Genomic DNA, 6,000 nt, shown 5'->3' with positions numbered 1-6,000 from the left:
AAAACTATCGAACTTACTACTTTATTTTTGTCAGCCATCGTTCACCTTTCACCGTTTTGTTTTTCATCTCAATGGTAAAAATTCTGGTTAGAGAGCAGTAAAGAGGTGATTGGTCCAAAAAACCTGACCAATTGTGTTTCAGTGGACTGCTACATGTTAATTGACTTGAATTGATAAAATTACAGTAAACAGTTAACAGAGCAAAACAGATTTTGGAGCGCTGGAAAATTGGTGTGAGAGAGTATTTCTTCAGGCGAACCAAAATCTCTGCTCTCAAATTAATTGACTGCGGGCGGAAATGCAGTTCTGCTGGCTGAAAGTCACACTAGCAAGCTCTCAAGTTTAATTTGAACACAACACGCTGGCCTGCGCTCGCGGCACCTGTCCTTTGCTCGCTCGACCACAGTTCTTCTCTCAAGTGTTTGCTCACGCAATGATGTTTCTCGTGACTGTTTGACCTTTGAATCGGAATTGACACCATATCCATTCTACTACGCCAAAACTTTGAGGCACCATCTGGTGATTGTGCCGCCGTGTCTCTCTCTCTCTCTCTCTCTCTCTCTCTCTCTCTCTGTCTCTCTCTCTCTCTCTCTCTCTCTCTCTCTCTCTCTCTCTCTCTCTCTCTCTCTCTCTCTCTCTCTCTCTCTCTCTGTCTCTCCCTCCCTCCCTCTCTCTCTCTCTCTGTCTCTCCCTCCCTCCCTCTCTCTCTCTCTCTGTCTCTCCCTCCCTCCCCTCTCTCTCTCTGTCTCCCCCTCCCTCCCTCCCTCCCTCCCTCCCTCCCTCCCTCCCTCCCTCCCTCCCTCCCTCCCTCCCTCCCTCCCTCCCTCCCTCCCTCCCTCCCTCCCTCCCTCCCTCCCTCCCTCCCTCTCTCTCTCTCTCTGTCTCTCCCTCCCTCCCTCTCTCTCTCTGTCTCTGCCTCCCTCTCTCCCCCTCCCTCCCTCCCTCCCTCCCTCCCTCCCTCCCTCCCTCCCTCCCTCCCTCCCTCCCTCCCTCCCCTCCCTCCCTCCCTCTAGACCTCATAAGCACTACAAAGATGCTTCACAAATCATCTATAACTGTATATCATGCTCTATGAAGGTTCATAATGGGACATAACCATCAATTTATTTGTTTTATGTGTTTTACTCCTTTACAGAGCAGGACATACTGTTAGAGATGATTTGTGACCCATTTATGTAGTCCTTGTGAAGTCTATATGAATGCTTTATGAAGCCTCCATAAGATGCACTTCAAATAAAGTGGGACCGATAATTCATATATAGGTTTGTCATATTTCTGCTGTTGGGAAGAGAATAGGATGTTATTCAGAAAAACATGTTGGTAGAACAGGACTATGTATGTTTGTTTACATGGAAGTCAGTGATTTTTGTTTACTGAGGTTGATGAGGCAATACAAATGTGATGCGACTAAAATGTTACTAGTTGACTAAAATGGCCCATTGTTTTTGTCATTTTGACAATAACAAGACTAAATTATTATTAAAATGATAAAAATGTGAATTTTGTCAAAATGACCAAGACTTGACTAAATCAATACAGCAGCTCTGTCTGTCTGTCTGTCTGTCTGTCTGTCTGTCTGTCTGTCTGTCTGTCTGTCTGTCTGTCTGTCTGTCTGTCTGTCTGTCTGTCTGTCTGTCTGTCTGTCTGTCTGTCTGTCTGTCTGTCTGTCTGTCTGTCTGTCTATCTGTCTGTCTGTCTGTCTGTCTGTCTGTCTGTCTGTCTGTCTGCCTGCCTGTCTGTCTGTCTGTCTGTCTGTCTGTCTGTCTGTCTGTCTGTCTGTCTGTCTGTCTGTCTGTCTGTCTGTCTGTCTGTCTGTCTGTCTGTCTGGGATTAGCATTAGGAAGACCAAGTTACACATGGAGAAAGCAGCATCTCTCTCTCTCCTCTCCTCCACAGGCTTTTGTAGCTAGATGTTAGGTCTGGTCTTGTAGCTAGAGGTTAGGTCTGGTCTTGTAGCTAGAGTTTAGGTCTGGTCTTGTAGCTAGATGTTAGGTCTGGTCTTGTAGCTAGAGGTTAGGTCTGGTCTTGTAGCTAGAGTTTAGGTCTGGTCTTGTAGCTAGAGGTTAGGTCTGGTCTTGTAGCTAGATGTTAGGTCTGGTCTTGTAGCATTTATTCTACTATTCTAACTCTGAACAGTAAGTTGAGAGCCCGGCTGAGTCCCTGAAAATGTTTCCAATATAAAATACTACTAATAAATGGATACAGGGCCCCCTAGTGGTGGCTTATGTCACTTAGTGGCTAGGGCCGGCCCTGGAGTCCATAGCATGAACTGGGGTTATCAGAACACCATCTCTCTCTCTCTGTGTGAAAACCAATGCGTGTTTATGTGAATGCAAGCAGAGCAGCGATCTGAGTAAATGCAGATGAGGGGAGGAAGGTTGTCGATGTTTGCTGAGAGCATTGTAATTATAATCTCGTTTACCTCCTAACATGCTCTCCTTGGAGTGACGAAACAATTTCCGCGTCGATTAGGAAATTGAGTGAAAACCGGCCCTTTTTTGTTCTTGAGGCCCCCACACCGGGTAAATTCTTCTCTCAAGACCCCCATTCTGAAACAGACAATGATCATTTTCCAAAAGAAACAAATAGTTAGACAGGCCCACTTAGCTAAAAATAGACCAGCCCATCTGGCATTTGCCCAAATGCCAGATGACCAGTCTGCCCCTGAACTGGATCACTGTCGGAAACACCTCCACCTTCCGCCTAAAAAGATACAGTAATCCTGCTATCTCCAGCCCAGTAGGAGTTAAAACTGTGTTCTGACAGGAGAGAGCACTCATCTCCTCTCCTCTCCTCTCCTCTCCTCTCCTGTCCTGTCCTGTCCTCTCCTCTCCTCTCCTCTCCTCTCCTCTCCCTCCTCCTCTCCTCTCCTCTCCTCTCCTCTCCCTCTCCTCTCCTCTCCTCTCCTCGCCTCGCCTCTCCTCCCTTGTCCTCGCCTATCCTTTTCCCCTCCCCTCCCTTCTCCTCTCCTCTCCTTTTCTCCTCCCCTCCCTTCTCCTATCCTTTTCTCCTTCCCTCCCCTCCCCTCCCTTCTCCTCTCCTCTCCTCTTCTCCTCCCCTCCCTTCTCCCATCCTTTTTCTCCCTCCCTCCCTCCCTCCCTCCCCCTCCCTCCCTCCCTCCCTCCCTCCCTCCCTCCCTCCCTCCCTCCCTCCCTCCCTCCCTCCCTCCCTCCCTCCCTCCCTCCCTCCCTCCCTCCCTCCCTCCCTCCCTCCCTCCCTCCCTCCCTCCCTCCCTCCCTCCCTCCCTCCCTTCTTTTCTCCTCTCCTATCCTTTTCTCCTCTCCTCTCACATATGTTGTCAAGGAAAATAACAGTTAATGGTGCTATGTGGTGCTAACAAGGTATTCTGGTATCGAGTCGACAGCTCTCCATTCTAGATCAGAAGAATCACAACACAAGACGATTTGTTGTTATGCCAACTGAGATGGTGTGATGTATACTGGATGGAATCCACCAATGAGGGAAAAGTTTCTACGTGTGCCTCGAAATCACGCATGCATGCACAATGCACGCACAACACCCCGCACTCCCTCCTCACCCCTCCTCTATCACTCCCATGGCGCCCAATTTTCATAACGGGCACTGCCATTGGTTCACCTGGGGACACCTCTGGTTTCCACAGCTACCAGATGAGCTGTCGGACCGACCGAAGCGAGGGCGGCTTCCTCCGTAACCACTTTTGACAGGTGAGGAGGGGAGAGCAGAGTTGGAGGAGAGGAGGGGAGAGCAGAGTAGGAGGGAGGGAAGGAGAGGAGGGGAGAGCAGAGTAGGAGGGAGGGGAGGTGAGGAGGGGAGAGCAGAGTAGGAGGGAGGGGAGGAGAGGAGGAGGGGAGAGCAGAGTAGGAGGGAGGGGAGGAGAGCAGAGTAGGAGGGAGGGGAGGAGAGGATGGGAGAGCAGAGTAGGAGGGAGGGGAGGTGAGGAGGGGAGAGCAGAGTAGGAGGGAGGGGAGGAGAGAAGGGGAGAGCAGAGTAGGAAGGAGGGGAGGAGAGGAGGCCCACAGCTGAGACCGTATCGGCTCAGGATTGGTTGTTTAGGAGGATTCGCGTTGTTATTTGTTTCCGAGGACAAAGATGTCACAGCTGTGCTTTTTCGTGTTTGTATACCTGACAGCATCCATTACTGTAGTAGTCCTACCTTGTGTTTTAGAATAGCAGGTTATGTATTCACAAAGATATTTGGGTTTTAGACAATGAGCTTTGTGTTTACCTCACATTTCACAGTAACATTACACCTGGAGAGTGATCACAGAGCAGAACAGCGCTGGGGAATATGATGGTAATTTACCCTGAGTGGACACAACATTAGGAACTCCTGCTTTTTACATGACAAAGACTGACCAGGTGAATCCAGGTGAAAGCTATGATTCCGTTTTGATGTCACTGGTTAAATCCACTTCAATCAGTGTAGATCAGTGGTTCCCAAACTTGTTGTAGTCCCGTACCCCTTCAAACATTCAACCTCCAGCTGTACCCCCTCTAGCACCAGGGTCAGTGCACTCTCAAATGTTGTTTTTGCCATTATTGTAAGCTTGCCACACACACACACACTATACGATACATTTATTAATTAAACATAAGAATGAGTTTTTGTCACAACCCGGCTCGTGGGAAGTGACAAAGAGCTCTTATAGGACCAGGGCACAAATAATAATATAATAATAATCAATCATTTTGCTCTTTATTTAACCACCTTATATATAAAACCTTATTTGTTAATCGAAAATTGTGAATAACTCACCATCAATCAAATGTATTTATAAAGCACTTTTTACATCAGTCGATGTCACAAAGTGCTGTACAGAAACCCAGACGGATGTTAATTATTTGGCGAGGCTACCTGTATTCGACATTGTGTTATATCGCTGAACACTAGATGGTTTAATTACATTTTTGGCAGTGAAAAAAGAGGCTACTCAGGCGAGAATAATCTCACCACAGGTTAATGAGAAGGGTGTGCTTGAAAGGATGCACATAACTCTGCAATGTTGGGTTGTATTGGAGAGAGTCTCAGTCTTAAATCATTTTCCACACACAGTCTGTGCCTGTATTTAGTTTTCATGCTAGTGAGGGCCGAGAATCCACTCTCACAATAGGTACATGGTTGGAAAGGGCATCGGTGTTTTAACAACGCGATTTGCCAAGGCAGGATACTCTGAGCGCAGCCCAATCCAGAAATCTGTCAGTGGCTTCTGATTAAATTCAATTTACAGAACCGTTTGTTGCAATTTCGATGAGCCTGTCTGTGGACAGGGCACCAAAGGGATAAGGAATCCAGTTGTTAGTGATGTACATTTCGGCAAAGTACCTGCGGAATTGAGCACCCAACTCACTCAGGTGCTTTGCTATATCACATTTGACGTTGTCCGTAAGCTTGAGTTCATAGGCACACAAAAAATCATACAATGATGGAAAAGCCCAGTGTCCTTGTTAATGCAGACAGAGAAGAGCTCCAACTTCTTAATCATAGCCTCAATGTTGTCCCGCACATTGAATATATTTGCGGAGAGTCCCTGTAATCCTAGATTCAGATCATTCTGGTGAGATAAAACATCACCCAGATAGGCCAGTCATGTGAGAAACTCTTCATCATGCAAGCGGTCAGACAAGTGAAAATTATGGTCTGTAATGAAAACTTTAAGCTTGTCTCTCAATAAAAAAAAAACGTGTCAATACTTTGCCCCTTGATAACCAGCGCTGTTCTGTATGTTGTAAAAGCGTTACATGGTCGCTGCCCATGTCATTGCATAGTGCAGAAAATACACCAGAGTTCATGGGCCTTGTTTTAACCGTTTTCACTGTGGTGTCCAAAAACTTCTCTCAGTGGATGCTGTAGTGACCCAAGTGGTGTCGGGAGCAACTGCTTACACGTGCGTTACCACTCCACTATGTCTCCCTGTCATGGCTTTTTCACCATCAGAACAGATACCAACATCAGCAGCAGCTACGTTTGGCTACATAGTGGAACTTAGTGGAATTCCCGCGAGAGAGTAACGGCTAATG

This window comes from Oncorhynchus tshawytscha, linkage group LG18 (assembly GCF_018296145.1).
Source record: "Oncorhynchus tshawytscha isolate Ot180627B linkage group LG18, Otsh_v2.0, whole genome shotgun sequence".
NCBI lineage: Eukaryota > Metazoa > Chordata > Actinopteri > Salmoniformes > Salmonidae > Oncorhynchus > Oncorhynchus tshawytscha.
This window is presented reverse-complemented; position numbering follows the sequence as displayed.